Source organism: Montipora foliosa, chromosome 8 (genome assembly GCF_036669935.1).
Source record: "Montipora foliosa isolate CH-2021 chromosome 8, ASM3666993v2, whole genome shotgun sequence".
Taxonomy (NCBI): Eukaryota; Metazoa; Cnidaria; class Anthozoa; order Scleractinia; family Acroporidae; genus Montipora; species Montipora foliosa.
Genome location: NC_090876.1, coordinates 14,497,344 through 14,522,343, shown reverse-complemented (window position 1 = coordinate 14,522,343; position 25,000 = coordinate 14,497,344). Strand labels below are relative to the sequence as shown.

At 42.1% G+C, this 25,000-nt stretch overlaps 1 non-coding gene across 1 annotated transcript; it reads left to right on the top strand.

Annotated features, from left to right (window-relative positions):
• The first annotated feature begins 3,096 nt into the window (after nt 1-3,096).
• Nucleotides 3,097-3,169, top strand: Trnai-aau (transfer RNA isoleucine (anticodon AAU)). Its single transcript has one exon. It is a non-coding gene; the product is annotated as a tRNA-Ile (tRNA).
• Nucleotides 3,170-25,000: the final 21,831 nt, after the last annotated feature.

The following is a 25,000-nucleotide window of genomic DNA, read 5'->3' as shown; positions in this document are numbered from 1 at the left end:
TGCGTACTTGGGGTCTTATGCATAGTTTAACTCCATTCTGCCCACCATGCGTCCATGCGTGATTGGTTGAAAATTTGCCATAACAATGCAGCAGGGTTCCTTCAGTATGCTTCAAATTTCAGAACCTGTTTAAAATTTTACACTGATGACTTGCCGCTAATCTTTCTCTTATTGCCATTTGCACAGTTTAGACAACTTTTGGTGCACACCACAGCATCTCTATCAGCTGTTTACTAGAAACAGAAGCACTAGAATAGCTAAAAAACAAGCATGGCACTGTCATTTATCTATATATGATCTTATAAATGATCAAGAGAATGCTGAAATTCAACTAGAATTCCATGATGAATCATCAGTAGATAACGTTCAATGAACAAGTACCCTCAGAGCTTGGTGCAAATTCCCAAACTACTGGAAATCACAGTCCATCAGCAATAACAATGTATAAACAGCCAAGAGGAATATCTGATGACCAATTATGTCAATCAGTTAGATCATTAAATAATTAAAAATGCAATGCAAAGCTTTCAACAGGGTGCTTTCATGGACTAGAAATAAATGAAAACCTCAACAGCCTGAAGTCACAAAATGTTGAACCAGTTTATTTGTTTATAACTGGAGGTGGTAGTGCTGGGAAAAGCCATTTGATCAAAACAATTTACCACACTGTAGTAAAAATCTATAGGCAGGCTCCAATAAATCCTGAGAATCCAACAGTGTTACTAGCAGCATCTACTGGAGTAGCAGTAATAAACATTGATGGTACACACAGCATTTGCAATACCTAAAAATACAGGTGATGATGTGGGGGAAAATCCAGGTCCTACAATATTTGATATCATTGATCCAGCAACCACTGTGTCCACTGACTCTAGTCAAGAAAATGAAGCAATCTTTGGTGTGAATGCTGGTAAGCAATGTATAGCAATGTCACTTACTGCTGTTATATAACATCAAATTGTGGACTAATTCTACTTTGAACAATATTTTGTTCATTGGAAATAATCTATACGGTGCTAAAAGGTGTTTTGTGTCTATGACTATTTGCTGTTAACTGATGTCTCTTAGAAATTCACTTCTAGAAGTACTTTCAAACTCTTAACAGAATTACAATAATTATTCTTTGTTGACTACTGGCATTAATACACTATATTGTAATGAATACACTTTAACAAATATTGAAACCATGTCAGGAACATCAGTTAACAGCAAATAATCATTTGTTTGCTCAGAACATCTTACAGAACTGTATAGATTATTTCCAATAACCAGAATATTGTTCAAAGTAGAGTTATCAAAGTAAAATTATCATGTATTTGATGGTATATAATAGCAGTAAGTGACATTGCTACACATTGCTTACCAGCATTCACACCAAAGATTGCTTCATTTCCCTGACTAGAGTCAGCGGACACAAAGGTTGTTGGATCAATGATATCAAATATTGTAGAACCTGGATTTTCCTCCACATCATTTGCTTGCCTTATAAGCAATGGGATGTAAACATTGTAGCACGTCCTTTGTGTAAACCAAAACATCACCTCATTACACGACTTGTAATGTCCAACAACTTGTTTTAATGTTGGCAAGTAAAACACATTTAAGAGAAACATCATAAGCATCGTATTCCAAAATCGCCCTCACACACGTGAAAATGCATACTTGGCTTTCACAAAATTGTTGTGACAGCCGATCCTTGACCGGTACGTACTGTTCAATTGTTGTTCCCATGCTGGCAGCTAGTAGCAGACAAGAGTGCAAAATTCTTATTCAATGCAATTATTTTTTAGAGTACAATAACTCTTTCAGTTTGGGGTGTAACCCACACCGACATTTCAAGCCGATAAATGCTGGTTTGTGATTGCTTGTGAGGCATGCGGTGCAACGCACACCGGATTTCAAGCCAATGAAGTCAATGAATGTGGGCTTGCGAAAGCGTCTTAGCTTCAGTGCAATCCGCACTAAACAGGAGCCGAGTCTAGATATGTTGGCTTGCGTGGGTAAACAACTCCCGTACCGATATCGCTAAAGAAACTCCACTCAGCGACGTCACCTGGATGAAATAACAAAGAACAAACAAGCCAGGAAAGTGTAGCTAATTTTCGAAATGAAAAAAGAAAGAAAACCAATCTGAAACAGCACGACAGATCAATTTTGAAACACACATAACTTACCTTGAACAATTACAACTAATTTGCGAAGGGAATCTCTTCAAGATTTTCCCAAAACAGGAATAACGACCGCAGATTTACAAGCGACGAACGCTAGGAGCAATGGCCGACACTTGAAAACAATGACTCGCAATTACTAGTACCCAGTCTACAAACCAGACTGTCACGTGTGTTCTCGTCCTCAAAGTGACAGACAAGATCTGCCTCTGACTTAGGGGTCTGTATGCATACAATGCATAAGACCCCAAAAACCATGGCAGCTTCCGCTTCTAGCTTGATAAGAGGCAGTCTTTCACAAATTAAAACCTATAATATTGCTCATGATGCAGCTTGTGAGCTACAAACGAAAGCTCCTGACCTTGTTTTTATTTGCTTGTTCTCCCAAGAAAAGAATTAACTCTCTATGTAAGAATTTATTCAGAAAGATACTTTCTGAGTGTCATCTCAGAGCATCTTCCGTCTGGTTAAAGACTGCTTCTCCTCGAGCCAATTTTACACGGCTGCTGAGGATCCTCTTCAAGCATAGGTATCCCAAGCTCACAGAGAATCGTTGTTGCGTTACATACATTTTATAAGGGTTTGTATGGAGGATTTAGCGATGATCATCGTTATTTAGGCCAGAAAAAAGAGATAAAAATACATCAGAATTTCTTGCCTTGCATCTTTGTCTCATTTATTTTTTGTTCTTAGCATTTGTGGCCGTTTGAGCGCGATTCTAGGGAGTTTTAGTTCTACCATTGCTATCTCTCATATAAGACAAGGATTTCCAGCCTTGTTAATTCAAAAATATAATTTGTTATTAGCTGGTAGCCTGTGACTCATCCTCGGATGATCCGATGTACGTCCTGTTCCTCAGAATGTTAAACGCCGGGGAACCCCGTAACTAATCAATCACCTCACCGATTGCTCTGTTTCCAGCAGGGTTGTCGTGATAGTGCAGTGGTTAGCACACCCGACTAATAACCAGGGGGACGTAGGTTCGATTCCCACTTACGGCAATGTGTTTTTCATTCAATGGACCTGCTAGTAGTTCGCTGTCGCTATTTGTACACTCAAATCACTTAATATTTCTAGCAAAGCGTTGTGTATCCTTCGGATCCTACTAGCTTGGGACTACATAGCTGGATTTCCAGCCTTGTTAATTCACATGGTACAAAATAAAGAATTAGACAAAGGTAGCTTACCTACAGGATAATTATGATTCTCCAAGTATAATGCGTAGCACCAGGGATTCATTATGCTCATTTTCGCCACTAGTTTCCAGGCCATCACGGTTCAAAGCAATTGTTATGCAAATTTCCCCCCTTACAAAAGGGCAGTGTGAAGCGTGACAAGTGTCTTTTGAGCGGACAAAGTGTGAAAGTCACGGTACCGGGCGGGAAAAACAATGGTCCCACGGTAAGAGCTGGCATCCCAAACGCATAAGGGTGGGAGCTGAATCCCTGGTGCTACGCATTATACTTGGAGAATCATAATTATCCTGCAGGTAATCTACCTTTGTCTAATTCTTTATTCTCCGTCGTATAATGCTACGCACTGCAGGATTCATTATGCACTGTTCAAAGCAGCGTGACTTGAGCACCAAAAACACAACATGACAAATCATTGCACGCGTGTTTATTCAATAATTCGACACATCGTACTATAGGTTATCCAAAACCGCACTGGCAAATAAATTACAAGGAGTTACGTCCTTCTTATAATACTTAAAGAAAGTACCAGAATTCTTCCAATCTGCGGTACTCAATATAGTGTCCAGGGGAACCCCCAAGCGGCTTGCTTTCGACGTAGAAGCGCTTCGAAAGCTGTGACCTGTGTAAACGGACGAATCAATTCCCGCCAAACTGAGAACAGTTTTAAGCCATCTAGACAGCAAGGAACCTCCAACCGCCTTGAATGGTGAACACAGCGAGATGAAGATTGAATCTGTACCGATGGAATTCCTTACTGACTCCGTTCGGCTAATATACGTCTGGAGAGTAGTGTGTGGACACAGCCTACCATTCGACGTGTTCTTTGGTACCATGATTGATGTTGAGCTCTTTCCTGGTCGAGATGTTTTTAACAGACTTGACACACAGAATCTCGTTCCGTCCTCCGCCACTGACATATCTTTTAACGTCAGCGCCGCCGGAGCCTGACTTCTCTGAGCTGAGACCAGACCAACAAGAGCCACACTTTTGAACGATAGATGCTTCATCTATAGTGTTTACAACGGATGCCAGTTCTCCAAAAACTTTAAGACAATGTTCACATCCCAAGTGCCATTATACCTCGGAACCGGGGGGCGCACGTTAAACATGCCCTTCAGCAGTCGAACTATCAGTGTACGATTTATCTGCGCCAAACTGGTCAGACAAAAAGTCACACACCGTCCCTACAGTCGCTTGTACAGGATCTCTCGTCCTTTGCTTACACCAGCCAATAAAGCACGACCACGCCGCCGAGTACTGCTTCCCTGTGCCGGCTCTTCACGACTGCAAGATGTACGTGGCTGCCCTTGAAGAAATTCCTTCACCTTCCAACCGACTCCTGATAAATTTCACGCGGCTAGGCGAAGAGACTTCCTCAGCGGATGCAGCTGCCCTGACTGGGGCAGGATCAGCAGCGTGTGCCGCTGGGGTAACAGAAGTGATCGGTTGATTACCATCTTCAATATTAGAGAAAACCAGTGGGCCGTCGGCCAATCTGGAATTATCACAACCCCGCTTGGGACTTCCTCCACTTTCAGTTTCTGCAACACTTTGCCCAGTAGGCTGAAAGGAGGAAACAAATAAGGTTTTAAACAAGACCAAACTACCGAAAACGTGTCCACCGCCCACGCGCCTGGGTCTGGTTTCCACGAAACATAGCGGCCCACTTGATAATTTAAACGCGACGCAAATAAATCAATGTCTGGAGCAAAATAACGTTCAGCTATCCACTTAAAGAACGTAGGATGGAGTTTCCATTCGAGGCTGCTTTCATGCTTGCCCGATAACCTATCCGCGCATACATTCTCAACTCCAGGAACGTGAAAGGCTTCAATAGAACAGTCAAACGACAAGCAAAGTTCCCAAATGGAATAAGCTATGCAATAGGCCGGCCCATTTTACAGTTGTTTGCTCTGCGACCTAGCCTATGAATGGCTGCGAGGCTGCCGGTGACCTTGCATTGATACAGCCCCTACTGCTTTTATCATGCAAATTGTGTTGTTGTAATTCTAATTAGTCCGTATTAACATTACAAAAGCACAGAGGTTTGTATCAAAACAGGGTCACCGGCAGCCTCGCTTCCATTCGTAGGCCAGGTAACTTAGCTACAACTGTAAAATGGTCTATTCAGGGACACTATTTCCTCCACCCCCCCCCCCCCCCCATGTTGTTGACATACGCAACCGCCGTTGAGTTGTCACAAAATAATTTGATTACATTCCCTCTGCATGACGAGGAGAGAAAACTTTGAAGCCCTAACAGAACCGTTTGCAGTTCGAAAGCTCACGGTTAACCCTAGGGACTTTCAAATATTCACAGTTCTCGGGACGAAGGTATTTGGCTTGAATCTTTGAGAACTGATCTTTGGCAGGTTTTTTCGTGCAAGCGTTATCAATACGCTTTGCCACTCCGTCATGGACTTTAGGACCGCGGTCCACACAGTCCTTAAAAAGGTCCTCGTAGGGAAGATCAGCCGTTTCGTCCTTATGACTGAAGACACTTTCTGCTGGGTCGTACACATCATCGTTTTCCGCCGGCAGAAAATCTTCTTCGAGGTCAGAACTCTGTGACAGTCGGTCTAGCGCTCGACCGAGCGTCAAACTTGTGAGCCAGCGCTTCAAAACTTGATGACAAGGCATCCAGTTTGGCTTCCAAGCTAGAGAAACGCGTCTCTTGATCGGTTGGAGCCGAAGGATCTTCTTCTTCATTCGACATAGCCAACACGTGTACGAATAACCGCGGCCTGGAAAAATGCACGCGAAAAAAAAAGACACTTGTCACGCTTTACACTGCCCTTTTATAAGGGGGGAAATTTGCTTAACAATTGCTTTGAGCCGTGATGGCCTGGAAACTAGTGACGAAAATGTGCATAATGAATCCTGCAGTGCGTAGCATTATACGACGGAGAATCCGCCATGCTGGAGGGCAAGCTCATTATTATTCCCCCACTAGGACATTAAAACAAAGAGACCTGAGCCAGTCGAGCTTGACTTGCCTTTGTTTTAATGTCCCATTGCGGGAGTAATAATAAGCTTGCCCTCCAGCATGGCGGGTTTTGTACCATGTGATCGTTTGTTGCAAAAGGCCTATTCCCCAAGGTTGGTTACTTGCTGGCGGCGGTCTCGCATATCCACCGAAGCAATTGGCCGTAAATTCACTCCGAACGCTCAGGTCGCCTCCAGATTTAGCCCATTGCACGTTAGCATCCTCCTCTAACTAATGCCTTTCTCTATCCGACAAAAACAGCCGCAATGCGGGAATTTCGGCGCGCTAATCCAACGACTCTCTTCCATCGAGGACCATAGACGATGCTTTTCCACGAAGTTGCGTGCACGGCCGTTGGAAACACCTTACCGACCGGGCCCAATGTTCAAATTTGTTACACACAGGGTGGGCGACGATGTCAGTGACAGGTACACTGTAAGACAAACTGAATGTTTGTGTTTTGTTTGCAAAACATCTTTAATGCATCAGCATTTCCCTGAGCTTCGTCAATATCTGCATGACAGCTCAGTACTTTCCTGAGAAGGGCCTCAAGTTGTACGTGTCACTGACACTAAAGCCTTGTCGCCCACCCTGTGTTTAACAAATTTGAATCTTCGGCCTGGTTGGTAAGGTGTTTTTCAACGGTTTCGTGCACGGAACATCCGAATCAAGCATGTTGCTAAGGGCAAAATGAGCCCATTTTGGCGATTTTCAATTCGTTTCCGTGAAAGTTTGTCTGATATGAGGATTGAAATATGTAGCAGCACTATCATCCTTGGTCTTAGAGGAATTTCGGGTCGATTTCGGCTTTTTGGAACTATGTACAGAAGCTTGTGTTTGCGACTGCTTCATCGGAGTTTCCAACCTTTAAAATAAATACAGAGAGAGAAAACAGCGAACCAACAACCCACTGGAATAGCGCTGAAATGGCCAAAGTACGCCACAAAAACACTGATAAGGCATCAAGAAGACGAGGTAAGGCATTTTATTCGATTCATGACTCCTAAACACGTTTGCAAATTCCCATACAAACCCTTATAATTTAAACTGATCGTGGATTACGACGTTAGCTTGGGGCACCTGTGGTTCAAGGGCCAATTCTGTGCACACAATGATCTGTTCCTCGCATCGAAGGCTTCCTGTTATTTACAAGTTGGTCATTCGATAAGTTCAGCAAGTCACCATACGATTGAGTTTCTGCAATTGTCAAATAAAATTAATATGCTTTAACAAATAAAAATAAAATAAATTACGATAGTTTCGATTTCTGAAACACTTCCATGTCACCCTTACTGTTCGAATTGCCAAGCAGGGAACCAAGCCACAAAAAAAAACTTACGCTTCTCCAAGGCAGGAAAAATAACGTTAAAACCTTCTCAGGCTGCCATATTTTCTTCTGTATAAAGGAGTTTGTATTTTCCTGTGTTGTACAACAGCTTTTCAGGACTTCAATACGATCGTAGGAAACGGCTTTTCGGGACCTAAACAACTTCCGGGTATTTCAGGATGAACCGTGTAAGTCATGCAATTTCCGTAACCTTTGAAAACTATTAATCGCTAATTTTACGAGGAAACATGCGATAACTTGTTTATCACTCGAGGGAAAATTTTTTTTTACTGATATAGAACTTTATAACAATCCCCTTCACATAAATCGGCGAAAACCCATTTAATCTAAAACTGAACTCGGTTCATGTGGAGAAAAAGCCACACGAATAGCAACAGCAACCATTTTCCAACAAATACTACTCAATACTACTCATGGTGATGTTACACGCAAAAACTGAAAAGGGCGTGTGTATTCCCAGGTTTTTTCTGTACAAAGCATCTTCTAAAAAACAGTACATAAAAAGATGACGAAACTCAGCCAAAAAGCACATGTATGTGTGACGTCATTGCTTACCAGTCGTTTTCGTGCGTCTTGCCAAATTTGCTCTTTTCCACGCAATCAACATATTACTTTTACATTTCCCCCATCATTAAAGAAAGATATCGTACTTTACATAAAACAATACAGCACAGGTTCTCTCTCCTGCAGCTCCTGTTTGGATTCGTTGTCTTCATGGAACCCTGGAGTGGGATGATCAGGCCCACTTCAAGTAAGCCACTAAATATCAAAGTTCTCTAAGCCCTAATTCCAATCTATGTCCATCAACCTGTATTGTGAAAACTAGCTTAATTAAGTAGTTTTGGATATACCTCAACATTGTGACGTCTAAAAATACATATCTGAATAGAAACGTCTTTTTTTAAAGGAACCATTAACGGAATTAAGTTTAAATCTCCATAAGTGTCAATAAAGGGGTATTTGGTTGGGGGCTCCCCAATACGGTGAAGTGAATCCTTCAGAGTTCATGTTGGGTACAAAGGTACTTGTGGATACTTGTAGGGAGGAATGTCTCTGGGGTCAAGCTGGAAGGGATCCGATACATTACCGTATAGGTGGCAAACTGGGTGAGTTGACTGCAGGACCAGATGTCTCAGAGTCGCTACTGTCCACTGAATCTTAGGTTGGTTAGAACCTGCAGCTGGCTGTGCTTCAATCATTCTAACATAACTAGAGTTCGCAAAGGTTTGATATGAAAGCCTCTGTGGTGGTTGTCTCACACGTTGAGGGCGGCTGGTGTTCTCGGTTAAAGCACTTTCACACGGGTTTTCAACATTGACGAACTCATCATTTGGTGGAGCTGCTGTGGTGACTTGCCCAGGGGCACTCTCTTCATCGATCATCTCAGTGACTAGGGGTGCACACTGTCTGTTGGATGTTGTTCTGCTGTTGACTCTTGACTTGTACTCGGTACTTGTACTTGTAATCTGGTGATAACCGGTAAATACTGATAGTCCTCATCACTACCACTATCTTCGTTGTCCTTGTCCTGTGTCAGTAATTCTCTCTCCTTGCGAGGAGAGGAAGTAGGTGAATGGTTCTTATTACTCTGAAGAAATTCTTCCCAACAGGGCAGCAAAAAGATTTCGAATGCAAAATACGGCTCCATCCTCCTCTCGATTCAGGTCTCACCTCATATACTGGGCTATCATCTCCTTTTCGTGCTACAACCACATGGATTTCGTCTTCCCAAAAATTTCTCAACTTTCCAGGCCCGCCTCTGGGGGTCAGGTTACGAACGAGGACACGGTCACCTTTTCACGCGAAGAACTTCCTTGGACTGCTTTAGATGCAAGGGAATAATAGGCCTCTTGCATTGCACTCATCTTTTTTGCCCACGTACTCTATGTGTGACGCAGATCCTGATTTCTCCGAAAGGTCGAACACGATATCAATAGCCAGCCGAGGGCCTCTTCCGAACAAAAAGTAAAATGGTGAAAACCCAGTAGTCTCATGCACCGTTTAATTTTAATTTTAATTTTAATTTTTCCAAATGGTCTGGATAACACAAGTGTTACTAATATTTTAAAAAATACAACCACACTTGAATTTACGGAACGTGTTTCGATGTTTCAAACACCATCTTCAGCCATAGTGAATGCAAATGAGCACCTTTTCCGGGATAACAAATCTCATATTTTCAAGCATTTTAGTTTTTCTAAAAGTTGTCGCGATAATTGTGATGTTTATTTCTTCAAAATTATTATTGATAATTTCACTTCTTTCTATCAACTCAAAATCAAGGAGAGCTTCCATATTGAGCGGTTGAAACCCTAACTCAACAAACAAGTTGATCATGTCAGTTTAGCATTACACTTTTAAACTTTTACCGTTATGCCTGTTGTGTTCTCTATAATATTGTTGGTTCGTTTGAATTTTACCTACTTGTAACGAACATTTATCTACAAAGAATCATTCTATTGATTCTATTGAGTGGGCGACCATCTGATGAGTGGGCAACCACGAAACAGGCTTGTAGGGATGAACTTGTAGTTTATTTGTTTTTTTCTTCCACATATACTTCGCTCTTCTTCTATGTATTGAGCACTGTTTTACGTAAATCAAGTTTCACACTTATTTTTTTAAATATTAATTTGAATTTGATTTTTTTTTTTAGTTTTAATTTTAATAAGAAACCATTTGGAAATACATGAGACAAGAAATATAAGTGATAAAAATCGACGTTACGGTGCATCTTGCGCCATTATCAAGGTTACATGATAAAATACGGTTTGTGAAAAGGCTAAGTTGAAGCGAATTTGCATAAAAGAGTACCAAGCTAATTACATGAATAATTACAAGGAAAGGTTACGTTTATACAAACGTTACACTACACTCACTTCAGTTAATTCTGTCTAAAATATAATTGCTACACGGCCAACGTTTGTATAAACGTAACCTTTCCTTGTAATTGTACATGTTAATTGCCGTGACTTCAAGATCTTCAGTTCCCACGGCCTGCTCCCGTCTGACCTTGTAGCTCAGTCGGTACAGCGAAAGAGATCTAACCGGAAGGTCGTGGGTTCAATTCCCACCCTGGTCAGAGTTTTTCTCTGTCCTTGTGTGGGCCCATTTCCATCAATAGGGCTAACGCTCACATGGTTCATATGGGATAGAAATCTAGCACTTCACGTTACACTACACTCACTTCAGTTGATTCTAATTACATGAATACTTTAGCACGAAGAGAATCCGACTGTACATTCAAAGCTGGTACACAGCATTTCATTAACAAGGCAGTCAAATTTGTTCGTGCATTTCTTGATTACATTGAAGCCTGCTAGGAAATTGTTCGGAACAGCAGTGTTATGTTCTTTGGAATAATGCCTGTAAATCGATGACGCCTTTCGACGGTATCCCTCAACGCGCGTGTGAAGGTGGCCCTTTGTGTACCCTACATAACCTACATCGCACAGGTCACACTTGAATAAATAAACAACGCATTTCTGGGTTACGATGTTAGGCTTGGACTCACAGCTAGTAAACACGGGCTAAATTTAAATGGTCTTTTGCACCTTGCTTCTTAGATCTGTAGGTTGTCGTTTGACAGATCCTGCAGCATCCTGATCTTTATAAGGGATAACTATCCGGATGGCGTCATCAGTATGCTGTTTAGGCTGGTCCACTGCGACTGTCGAGGTGATAAACCTGTTGATGACGGAATCAATAAGGTGATTGGGATACCTCAGCTTACGGAAAACGTCTCTCAAACGTTCACACTCTTCTGAGAAATGGGCCCATGGGCGCATTATCACCTCGAGAGTCGCAGTGGACCAGCCTAAACAGCATACTTAAAGAAATATATCATAGTTAGTTATCATAGTTATCCCCAATAAAGATCAGGATGCTGCAGTGCCTGTCAAACGACAATTTAGAGATCTTAGTAACAAGGGGCAAAAGACCATTCAGCCCGTGTTTACTAGCGGCAAGTTTAAACAAGATCTAAGCCTTCGTGAGCCCAAGCCTAACATCGTAACCCAGCAATTCGTTGTTTATTTATTCAAGTTTGACCTGAGCGATGCAGGTTATGTCGGGTACACAAAGGGCCACCTTCACACGCGCGTTGAGGGACACCGCCAAAAGGCGTCATCTATTTACAGGCATTATTCTAAAGAACATAACACTGCTGTTCCGAACAATTTCTCAGCACGCTTCAATATAATCAAGAAATGCACGAACAAATTTGACTGCCTTGTTAATGAAATGCTGTGTATTCAAGATCTTAAGCCAGTTTTGAATGTACAGTCGGATTCTCTTCGTGCTAAAGTAGTACCATATCCTCACTGCATACTCATTACCTCATCGCATAAGATTAAGTTATGGGAAGAGTCCGCTCCTGCGCTCGCCACCACGACAACAACTCATAATTGGCAAACAACACGGGTACCAAACGTTTCCAACATGACTCCCCTTTAATTCTCTCCATTACTCAAATTCCTCTTAATAACCATAATTCTAAACGGTACTCCAAAAAAAATGCAAGGAGGCAGTATAAGGCTAATATCATGATTTAAACAATACATTGTAGGTTGCTGGGATGAGACGCCGGGGTCTGGCAAAGGGAACGCGAGGCGGGAATAGGAAAAGAACCGGCGGTATTGAACATCCTGGTATAATGCCGAGCCATACCCCCACTGCGCCATCCTAAGTAACGGGACATCTCATCGTGCGAACAACCTAGCATGTTAAGAGTGTTCGAAAGGCCCAGCCTAAAAGCATGAGGTGTTTCACCACCATTCAACTTCGCCCCTGTGAGATGCCTACGTAAACGATTATCAACTGCAGAACCCAAGAAAGGCTTTTGGCTAACGGCCCTCCCTCGGTCAGTAGCCCTAAAGAAATAACCCCCATCCAGCACGATATGTCACAAATTACAAACAGACAAATAATACTCAATCCAAGCAACTGGGCAGACTCCAGCGTCTTCAAAGGGTTCCAAAATAAACGGGCTGGTTGCACTACCCCGCGTAGTCTTAGTCAAGGTCAATTTTAGCAAAATTTCCTTCCGATCCTTCAACCTGAAAACTTGATTGGCCAGCAGACGCCCTAAGTCCGAACCCCGATCCCCCGTGAAAAAAATCAACAACGAAGAAACTGTATGACCACTAAGCAATCTCTCCCACACTGGCAAATGATTATGAATTTCTCCGGCTCTGAAACACGTAGGATTAAAGAAACGTAACTGCTCGATGTTAGCCAGGTCCGTTGAAGCAACGACCATACTCGGCGAAGGAAGGGGGCCAACGAAAGGGGAGGTCCCCTGCTTTACACTACACACGGGGATATCACCGGAAGGAGGAGCAAGAACACTAACTTTGGAATAAAATGAAACAGGACCCTATAAAGAAAAGGGAGAAATTTGATAAACGAAAAAAAGCGGAAGTAAGCCAAAAGCAGGGGAACTACCCCTTCGTTGACCCCGAGCTCCGAACTAGGTCCGAAATTGGGACACAGAAAACACAAAGAAAACACACTTCAGGCTATTGTCTTCACCAACGACATGCCCCAACGTTCTCCAAAAATAATTAAAAGTCACTAGCTGGTGGCATACCAAACATTCCCCACCGAAGGAGAGCATAATAAAACAAACAGTGCAAGAAAACAATAACATCCTACGTCATAATATCGCCGTAACCCGCGGCAAAGCGTAACACTGAAAAAAGCGCAACCGTACAAATGAAGCTATACATAGACCGCGCAAAACTGTCTCAACTGGCGGAAATCCTTAAGTTATAAGTACACTGATTGCAACGTCTACCGAGGATATGCCTTCGCCAGTAAAAATTAGCGGTATACCAAACAAACAAACGCTCCATAAAACTCTTCACTGGAGGGATACCGATTTGAACTGAACGCAATACTGCCTTCACCAGTGGAAATCCATAAATAATGTGCAACTTGTAAGATCTATGCAACGAGCTGCCTTCGCCAGTTTAGAAAATCTAGCGTTGCACCAAATCACGAATATTGTACCAAACCCCTTCACAGGTGGAATACCAAATTAGAACACACGCAAAACTGACTTTAACAGTGGAAACCCATAATATTTAAGCACACACATGTCCTAAATACCATCGCCAAAAAAGAAACTAGCGGGCTGCTCCACACTAAATTGTAACGCCGGAGACATGGCACAAACAAGGCTTTTCTTACTCTGTCCGGCACTAGACCCGTCCCACATTAATCATGCCAGAAACTAAAGGATTTCCTTAAATACTAAAATAAACAGATACCAAGGCGAAACCAATATACCGAGGGAAAAATTTGAAACTAGGAAAACGAGGGGCAGTAAGCAGGTAGACAACAACGCACGAGGCGGTAACATTCCTTGTGAAAAAGTTCAACAAAGCGTGGACAATAAACGGGCACGTGCTGACAGAATGTTTGTATCGCGCACTAAAAAACACCAAAATCCGTATAAAAATTACGCGACCGAAGACAAAACGCTAACCGGGCTAAGCAGAAAAAATCTCCCGAAAACGTAGCAAGACTACCCCTACAAAAAGCGAAGCAGAAACAAGAATAAAGTACCTCTACTGGGGCGGCAGGCGCCGCGGCAGGCTCAGCTATGGGTTCCAACTCTTGAGGAAGATTTGTGCCGGCTCTTCGACTTGCTGCGCTCCAGCAGGAGCCGGAGGGTCAGGAAGAGCATTAAGTTGATCCGCCATGGAACGGCGGGCTGGTGGTGGTTGACCAAGCGGAAGGTTAATCGCAAAAGACGACTGTCCTTTGTGGAGTACAGGACGAAAAGACCACGCTCCAAGCGGAGAGACCAAATTTAAACTCGAAATGGCGCAAAGCATCACTGACGCTATCAGCATGGGCGGAAACGGGGAATGTGATGGAATAACGGCGTGTTTTGCATTGAGCTAATTAATTATGCAGTGAGAATATTCATGTAATTAGCTTGGTACTCTTTTATGCAAATTTGCTTCAACTTAGCCTTTTCACAAACCGCATTTTATCATTATGTAACCTTGACAATAATAGATACGGTGGGGTGTTTTCATAGACTTGTCTAAAGCATTTGATACTGTAGATCACAATATTTTGCTTGAAAAATTAGAACACTACGGAATCAGGGGTCTTGCACTCAAGTGGTTTCGTAGTTATCTGAGTAATAGGCAACAGTATGTGGAGTTTTAAAATAGATTTTGTGCTCTTTTTTCGTCAACGGATTAGGTGCGGCGTACCGCAAGGGTCAATTCTGGGCCTCTCTTATTTTCTGATATACATTAATGACTTATGTATGTGTCAAATGTTTTAGAATTTATACTTTTTGCTGACGATACGAATATATTTTTTTCTCATAAAGATATAAATACTCTATCTACAACTTTTAACCTCGAAATAGACAAAATTATCTGATTGGTGTCGAGCAAAACAAGCTTTCTATTAAACTTAAAGAAATCTAACTTTATGATTTTCCAACCTCGACAGAAAAGACAAAAATACGATCTTGCTTTTTCATAGATGGCTCTCCGATTGAGCAGGTAAAGAGACTGTATTTTTGGGTGTAGTTATTGATGAAAAATTGACTTGGAAACCTCACATCTTTAATGTATCCAGAAAATTTTCAAAGTCTATTGGTATCCTGTACAGGTCAAGTTTTTTGCCTTTCTACAGCCTCTCTTCGTATTTTGTATTATAGCTTAATTTATCCATACTTAATTTACTGTGTTTCTGTGTGGGGATTGACCTATAATTCTAACTTAAAAAGAATAGTTACTTTCCAGAAGAAAGCAATTAGAATTGTTGCTAAAGTTCCCTTTGATTCCCATACAGATCCCTTTTTTCGAGATCTCGAAGTTTTAAAAATTTAGTATTTTTTTTTTTGTTTCATTTAGGCAAGTTTTATGGGTTTCTTCTCTAAAGGTTTACTTCCGAATTTATTTAATGACATGTTTACACTGGCTAATTACATTCATCCTTATAACACTAGAAACTCATCTAATTCCCATTTTTATATTCCATTAGTTCGAACTAATATACGATAATTTTCAATCCGCTTCCAAGCCCTAAATTTTTCAATTCTCTTGACAGTCAAATTAAGTCACCTGGATCTACCGCTCAGTTTTGCAAAAACCTTAAAAGATTTCTTCTTTTTTCGTTAGTAGCATCAAATTCTTCGAAGTATTTACGCTTTTGTATTTTTGTGGATAAATGTTGTGTGTGCAATCTTTTCGTCTTTTAATAATATATTGTATTACGTCCCAGTGCTATCTTAAACTTAACTTAATTTCTTAGTCTAATTTGAGGAAGCCCATAGCTCCATAAGCTCTTATAGTTTCTTTCTTTTGTATTTTGTTTATTAAATCGGATACGTTATATGTAATCATGGCAAATAAAACCTTAAAACCTTGAACCTTGACAATGGCGCATAATGCACGAAAACGTCGGTTTTTATCACTTATAATTTTAATTTTTTTCACGTGATCCTTACAATTAGACTGGAGTCTCTCTGGTTCGTGAGGGCCTCACACTGAACAGCTTCTCTAATCCGCGCTTGAACAGATTGTTCTCAAACTCTCCCCCCATGTCGTTTTGGAGTTTCTCTGGGAATCCGAAACGAGATATGAAGTCGTTGAGATATGAAAACCTTCTCTGCTGCCGTCTTTGCACTTTTGTTCTTTTAGGCTTGCGCGTACTTGGTAAAATTATCCACACCAACCAAGATGTATTCAGATCCACCTGAACTTCTTTCCAAGTGAACAAAGTCCATTGACAACATCTGGAGTGGAGCAGTCGTTAGAAGAGGTTGAAAGTGGGGCTCTTGTTTGGAGGTTAGGCGTCTCTGCTTTAGGCAATTACTATTACACACGTGGTGAATAAAGTGCTTTATGTCTTTCCTCATATATGGCCAATAGAACCTCTCACGTGCTAAAGCTAACACTCGCTCGACACCAAGATTGTCATCTCCTCATGAAGTTCACGGTACACAGTCCGTCGTAACTTTTGTGGTAGTACCACTTGCTGCTTGCGGTAGAGGATTTTACTCTTTTTGTCAACATGGAGCTTGTGCCAGTCATTCAGATTCAGGTACATGAGGGCTAACAGACGTTTGTTGCGTTTCTGTATTACAGTGGGTTTCTGTCTCGCCCTGATAAACTTTAACACTCGATCAATTCTAGGATCTTCCTGTTGGATTCTCACTAGATCTATAACCCTGACTTGATTGCAACCTGGGGAAAGCAAAAGGTCACCTTTTGAGAGGACCTCTGCATTCTTGGTAAAAGACGTCACCCAGATCGAATCACAATTGGCAAGGGCAGTGACTGCCAAGATTTAAGCTTGCAACCTTTCTGGTGAGATCTTTTCACTGTAACTGTCCATGTAGACCTGGAAATGTGCAGGTATTCTAGATAGACTATCAGCATCCGTGTTAAAGTCAACAGGTTTATACCGGATTTCGAAGTTGAAATCAGCGAGCTCTCCAACCCATCTAAGCCAGGCCTGTTGCATTCAACTTTGCGGTGGTTAAGACATACGTACACGGGCTATTGCTTATGTAGACCACGAACTCTGGTGCATAGAACGGGTAATCGCGGAACTGTTCTGTAATTTCCTACTTCAAGGCTAAAGATTCCAGTTTCCCAGAATGCAAATGGTACTTGCGTTCCGATGGTATAAGGGTCCTTGATGCAAAGGCGATAACTCGCATGACACCGTTTTAGGTATGATAAAGAACGACACCAAGGGCTTCTTGGGAAGCATCAGTGTGTACCATAAATGGTGAACTGTATTCTGGATATGCTAGTAAAGGTGGGTTGGTACTTGATCTATCAGAGTATTTAAGGCCACTTGATGTATATATTCCCACTCTATTGCTGCTCAAGATGGTAGTTGTCCACTGGATCGGCTGATACCACTGTTAGCTCTTGGGCACCTCTCTTGACGGCGACGCGCTGAGAGGTCATAAATAGACTTTGCTGACTGAGCAAAATTTGCAACATGACAACGATACACACCGAGAAGTCCCATGATCCTACGCGCTTCTCCTACTGTCTTGGACATTATCCCTTTTAGATTAGCCAAAGCACTGCGTTCTACCGAGAAAGGACACTTCCGGCTTAAAAATCTTGCACTTCTTGTTTTCGGTTTGACTCCATGACTCTTACATGTATTGTTTATTTTTAATTTACTTAGTTATTTGCTGTATCTTTTGCTTACTTCGAATTCGTAACAATCAAAATCAAATTCATGTAAAAAAAAAAACGTTCTCTGCTTAAGAAAAATTTTAAAACGTAAGCTTTCGGCTTCCAGACTAAGGCCTTTAAAAACTAAGATGTAAATGCGCGAGATGGAAATATATACAAAATAGAAATGTGAAAAAATTTGTGAAAAACGATAAAAGGGAAAAATGCGCTAATCTAAAAGAATAGAGTATTGTTTTGGCAAAGGCTTGGAGTTTTTTTCTGCTTCATTAGTGTTAGTGGTGTGCCCAGATTCCAAAGTTTTTCGAATTCGGAAGTTTCCCTTGTCAATTATTCTGGCATTGTTGAAGTCAATAGAGTGATTTTTACTCCAAGCGCGAGCTGCAATATTATAGCCAGTTTTACATGTTTTTACATTTCGAATGTGCTCCTCTTTTTTCTCGTTGAAAGGCACCTTCCAGTCTCACCAATGTAGCTCCAGGAACAATCGGCGCAAGGGATTTTATACACCACATTGGTTTGAAGTTCAATAGGAGGCCTAAACTTGGGGGAAGGGAATTCTTGTTGCAAAGTCTTGTGAGGTCTAGTAACAACGTTAATTCCGTTCTTTCGAAGAAGACGTGTGTCTGAGGGGTTCTGTAATACCACGAACATAAGGGAGGCAGGCCATCGCGGTGGATTTATTTTCAATCAGATTGAAAAACATGCCCACCAATTCTTCCGGTGAAGGTTTTTTTCTTTTTTAATTCGTTAGAGATGACGGCAGGTGGATAGGCCGTTGGCAAGAAGGGCGTTCGTCACGTGCGGGTAAACGCAGTACTTATTTTGTGTTTCTTCTCATGATGTGAATTAAAGTCCAAATATCTGTCCGTGTGCGTCGGTTTACGAAAGACGTCAATGACGATGAAACCATTCTTCCTGGAGACCAGGTTATCAAGGAAGGAGATTTGTTGATTGCATAGTAAGCCTTCTCTTCTGGAAATAAAGGTCGTGGTATTGCAAGGTAGCTCTTCTGAATTGTCTAGCTATCAGTAAGCGTGATGTCCATCTGTAATTCTGGAATACAACCAGTGTCATTTTCACTCTTTGCAAATGCATCTGCTTCTTCGCCTTACAACTGTCTAGCCTGATGTAATTGCTTATCAAGTCAATCCACTCAAGTCCACTTCTAGAACACATACATCATCCACCAATATTCTCACTTGCTTTCAACACCTGGCTCCCTTTGCACAGCCTGGATTTTCCTTTTTTTTTCATTTTCTCCACCGAATCACTAGGGGTTGAGTTTGGTTGTGTTCGTGTTTGGTTCTCTCCTCTGCACCGAGAGGTTGTCTCCGGGTACTCCGGTTTCCCCTCTCCTCAAAAACCAACGTTTGACTTGATTTACGTTAATTGTTAATTTCAGTTTACAGTGTCCCCAATTAGTGCTCCAGCGGTAGAACGATTAGACACTTAAATAAAGTTCATTTCCTTTTCCTTTTCCTTTCCTTTCCTTCCAAACTCATTGCGTCAAACAAATCTTCGTCTGCTTTGGAGGAATTTCGCGTCAGAGGCCTGATCTTAGCACGAATGGTTTCATCAGCTAAACCTGTCTCAAGGGCAGGAAGGAACAAGCCTTGAACTGACGAAAAATTATATTTTATCCCATTGTCTGACACACTGATGATCTGTTGTCGAATTCTCAAAGCTCTCGTCAAGAAAGACTGAGGATCTTCTTTTGGTTCCTGAGTCAGGATGGTTAACAGTTGGTTCAGCTCTTTAGCATTCTTTTCATGAAAATGGAATCGAAAGATTTTCCCCGTAATTTCGGCAGAGTAAGATCAACGATGTTCTCCAGATAACTCCTCAATTACAGGCCAGATTGTACAGCTTTGAGCACAGCACTAACCACTTCTTCATCTGTGTAGCCCTTTACACTCCCCGCTTATCTTTTTGGCCTGGGTGGCCTACCATTCCCTGGATCTTGAAATCTCTTCGAAGGACAGCAATATAGGATTTTAATGGTGTCGCTACTTTGAATTCATTAAGCTCTTCCGATTTCACTTTTCCTTCCTGAGCTTAAGGAATCTTTTTTAAACTGCCTTCTGCTTAGAATCTAGTTTAGTCAGTTCTGCCTTACGTTTTCCCGATTTTTCCTTCATTTCTGTTTCGACATCCCTGTACTTTTCTTCTAAACCTTCAAGCGGTGGTGGACCCAAATAAGCCATTCATTTGTTGAGATAATCAATTTGCTCATAACCGGGCAGTTTCTTCCACTTTGCATCTGATCGCTTGAATAATAACTATTGATTTTTTTGAGTCGTTATCCTTTGGTCGACAAACGTTGACTACACATCCACAACAAGCAGGTCCCAAAAATATCGATCAGAACATTGTTGGCTCACCAGTTCTCCTTATATCCACACTTAAGCCAAAATAAACCAAATTCCTATCCATATGTTCTCCCGGACAGGCCCCCAAAATGTTACACGCAAAAACTGAAAAACGCGCGTGTGTTCACTGGTTTATTTCACACAAAGCATCTTCTCAAAAAGCAGTACATAAAAACCTGGATATGCTCAGCCAAAAAGCATATGTATATGTGTGACGTCACCGTTTACCAGTCTTAAACGTCCAGCCTTTTTCGTGCGCCTTACTGAATATGTATTTTTTCACACAATCAACATATTACCTTTACAGCAGCTCGCATTCGTTTTAACGCTCTCAACAAGCTGTACTATTTGGAACAAGAATTAGGTTGTTTTAAGTCGAGATCCGAAACAAATTATCTGTTGTGTTATGAACTTATTCGCGTACCGTTTACTGCGTATTCTTTCGCAACAACAAGACTTAGTAAGTACGATTTTTTAAACCAAGCCAAAGTTTCACACTTCGTTAAAGTTTATTCAAGTACCACACCTTATACTTCCCTTCTTGCTTACAACCTGCAGAGTAGTTCAGTGCTTTCGCAATCTCTAAAACCTTCCTTGCTCTTTTAGGTAATCATTTATTCATTACATTCACATTTGCGTCATCTTGGTTAAGGATGGAACGCTCAAAAACGTTTTCAATTCTATTAACAACCAAGACTTTTTTGTAGGAGATGCGTGATACTTCAAAATGAATAACCAAGTTAAGTGGTATAAAATAAATATCGAAAAGTGTCAGTTCTTTTTTTTTTAATCACAGAAGTTTCAGGTGTAGAACCCTTCTTCAGGGTGAGGAAAGCCGTTGAAATGCGCAATGAGAAGGAAGCGCGCAGATGATTGGTGTTGCGCGCTTGCATCAAGTCACTTTTAAATAAAGTTGAAATTGATGTTAAGTCCATCAGGCTGTACAGTTCCCAGCTGGAAAATTAACTTCACTTCACGTGGCTTCCTTTGGACATCTTTGGAGGCTAGTACCGTGGCATAACTGCAAACCCGTATCCGGATATCAGAAATACAGTGGAGTGTTGTTTCGTATACTTCGTAAGTGTTCGCTAAAACGACTCTTGAGATTGCGTCCGGTTTCACTGATATAAAAAATGATAGGACATCGGTTACAGGATATGCAGTATACGGGATTACTGGACTGGCAGGTCTAGGACCTCGTATCTCAGTCTCAGGACTGACCTACGCATACGTACCAGAAGTTAATAGAAAAACAAGAAACGAAAAAGCCAACAAATCCTGGAGAATATTAGATATGGCCAGAGAGTAACGCCATAACCCACTTAAATGAGGGACCAAAAAGAAGAATAGCTAAAGCAAGGGTAAATAAACTAAAGCTACGTGTAAGAGTACCAGGGTGGCCAGAAAAAACCTGCCCCAAAAGACCCCGCAGGGAGAAAGGATACAGGAAATCTGGGAAAGGCCACGCAGAACTCACGTCCCCCGCCAGGACTCTAAATAAATTACTCAAAAATTACAAGGCCAGAAAAAGCGAAAATCTAATTCTGAATAAACAATATACGAGTCAGTTAAGTAGATCCCTTGAGCCAACAACGTATCACCCTCAGGAGGATCGCAAAATAATGGCTTCACAGTCCAAGTTGAAGAGAAATTGAGAGAAAGTTACAGGAAACTCAACACTGGACAACTTCTGAGGAAATTCGAAAAACTGTAATTACCCCGAGCGGGATTTGAAGCCACGCCCCCCTCATCAGGGGGACGTGGGTTCAAACGCTCGCTAAGACCATGCTTAATATAACTATGCTTAGTGGATTCGTACCTCCAACAAATCACCAGCTATTTCTCTACAAGCCGGATTGGACGCCGCACCAGACTTCATACTGTGTGTGCCGTACTTAGAAACGTCGCTAACAAATGGCTTAATATGCTTCTTAAATTCCACCCTCAAAGAGGTCATAGAAACGCCCAAACTAGAATGAAAATGCTCCTTTGACTTGGCTTTCACAATTCTACGAACTAATGGGAACGAAGAGAAGACTGTCGGAAAAGCTTAACCAAGCGCTCGGTCACAGCCACAGGACAAGTAACCTTGCCAGATCTAGCGAGAAAAGCAGTGTGGCCTTCCCTATGCTGATCGTTTTTCATGCAACTCAACGAAAATTCGGTCAATAAGGCCGTTTCAAGCCAAATCTCGGAACTTAGGACATGTGAAAGAAAAGAAAAAATCGTGAAAAAACAACTACTAAGCCAAAGACCAAAAATAGCGATACAGGTACAAGCCACGACGAGACCGAATAAACTCGAAGCACGCCAAATAAGGCTCAATCTATGCCAATCCAGGCTCAAAATATGCCAATTCAGGCTCAAAATGTGCCAATTCAGGCTCAAAATGCGCCAGGTCAGGCTCAAAATATGCCAATTCAGCGGATTCGCACCCCCAACCAGCATGGACATTTAACAAATCACCAGCTATTTTTCTACAAGCCGGATTAATGCCGATCGTTTGCGCGCTGAGGCACGTAAACTGATTACGATCACAGAATATAGAGACATCATGAAAGTGCTATATTCTTAATCTCGTCAATGCCAAAAAAGTCAGCAAAACCAACTAAAAACGGTAAACAAAAAACGAAGATCGGAAAGCGAAGAGCTAAAGGCAAAATGCGCGGCAATCGCCTGTACAGTGTTGCCGGCAGCGGCTCCTTAGGCTGAGGTGAGCGTGCAAGCATTCTTTTGGCACCTTCTGAAGCAAACCTTACTCAGAGGGATGGCTAACAGGACAAGCCTCGATACCAGCCATTGCGTGGCCCCAATTTATAGCATAAACGGCAGATTCTATAGAAAATACACCGTTGTTATTCTCAGACGTACGCTCAGCTAATTCAGAAAGAAACAATGCAATATGCAAAGGTTTTTCTGGATTGACGAGAACACCAATCTTCCACAAAGCCCACTTGCGCCACCGCAACCAGCCAGATTTGTACTTCAGCACCGTGGACAGAGTCTTAGCATCCAATTACAGATCACTGAGGCCTGGAATCATGTCACTCAACGAAGAATGGGTCAATGAGGCCGCTTCAAGCCAAATCCCGGAACTCAGGATATCTGAAAGAAAAGAAAAAATATCGCGAAAATCAAACAACTACTGCGCCAATGACCAAAAATACCGATTCAGGCACAAACTACGACGAGACCAAATGAACTCGAAGCACGCCAGATCAGGCTCAAAATGTGGCAATTCAGGCCCAAAATACGCCAAATCAGGCTCAAAATATGCCAATTCAGGCACAAAATACGCCAAATCAGGCTCGAAATATTATCCGTAACACCACCAACAACTCACCCAAAATCCATACGCAACGCCGACGTTCTGAATTTCGGGCAACTGCAAAAAACGGACGGATGAGACTTACAGATCTGCATCTGACCTCGGCCTTCCAAAATGAGATCGTGTATGGCGGGAAGCAAAAAAACCTCCCTGACGAATGCCTCAAACCTTGAAGATCCATCACAATAAAGAGGCCAAAAGGAGGCCGACGGCCATTTAGGAATAGTCAAAGTCCCACGACCGGAACAAGCCGTGAGAACTCGAACGGCTTTCACGACGAGACCCACCGGAGGGCAAACCCAGTTAATCTCTCCACTCCAATCCTGGACCAAGACATCAACACCGGCGCAACCGGGAGTAGAAAAGCGGAAGCTGAGCGTTATAATAGGGAGGAAAACAGTCGATCGTGTGGGGACTCCATTTAGCATCAACCAGTCGAAACACGGGGGATTAACCCGCCAATCATCTTTGTTAAAAGATCGGTCCTCTCCTTGAGCGACCTGGGAATCCACTGCGCTACCAAGGCAATACCATGGGAAAAACAAACACAAAAGATGCTCAGAGCCACCGACTAAAGATGGACCCTAGAGCTACCAACAGAAACTATCCTGGCGGCACTCAGATTGTCGGTAAAAATTTTTATCTTCTTGTGCTTTAGGTGCTCAACACAAGAAAGCAAAACATAATAAATAGCTTTAGTTGGCGAAAAAAGGAACTTTGACCCAAATTTTCGGTCGTGAACATACCGCTGGCCACAGTGCCGTCGAGGGAGGCGGAAATCCCCCGGAGGCTGCGTCGCTCGCGTCGGAAAAAAGCAACAGTGGACGAATCACGTGGAGGCCGAATGGAGTAAACACTAAAAGATTCAATGTTATTAAACCAAAACTTCAATTCATCTAGCAGGGCGGGAGGGAAGCGAAAAGTGAGATTCCAAGCCCATTTAGATTCTATAGCTAAGTACATCTGTCTAGTCAGAAGACTGGAAATAGGCCCAACCGCCAAGGCAACCGAAATAACGAAATTGGCGATCCTGGCTAATTCACGGTAGGACGATGACTGGATTTGAATGGCAAAACTTAATAACTGCTAAAGCTTTCAAACCTTCTTCTCGGGAATCCGGAACGTTACAGAAATAGTGTCGATCACAAAACCTAGCCACTCGCCCACTTGCATCGGAACCCAGCACGACTTCCCCTCATTAACAAGGAGACTGGAAGAGTCTCCCACCGCTGAGTAAAAGCTGCTGCGACGGCAGACGTCCTATCGGGCTGACTACCAAGACCGTCGTCGAGATAAACAAAAGAGTTATGCCCCATAGATCGCCAGCGATTAACTAATGGCGCAACAATTTGGTGAAACAAAAACACGCGCTGCTGATACCGAAAGGTAAAACCGTGAAAGTGGAATACC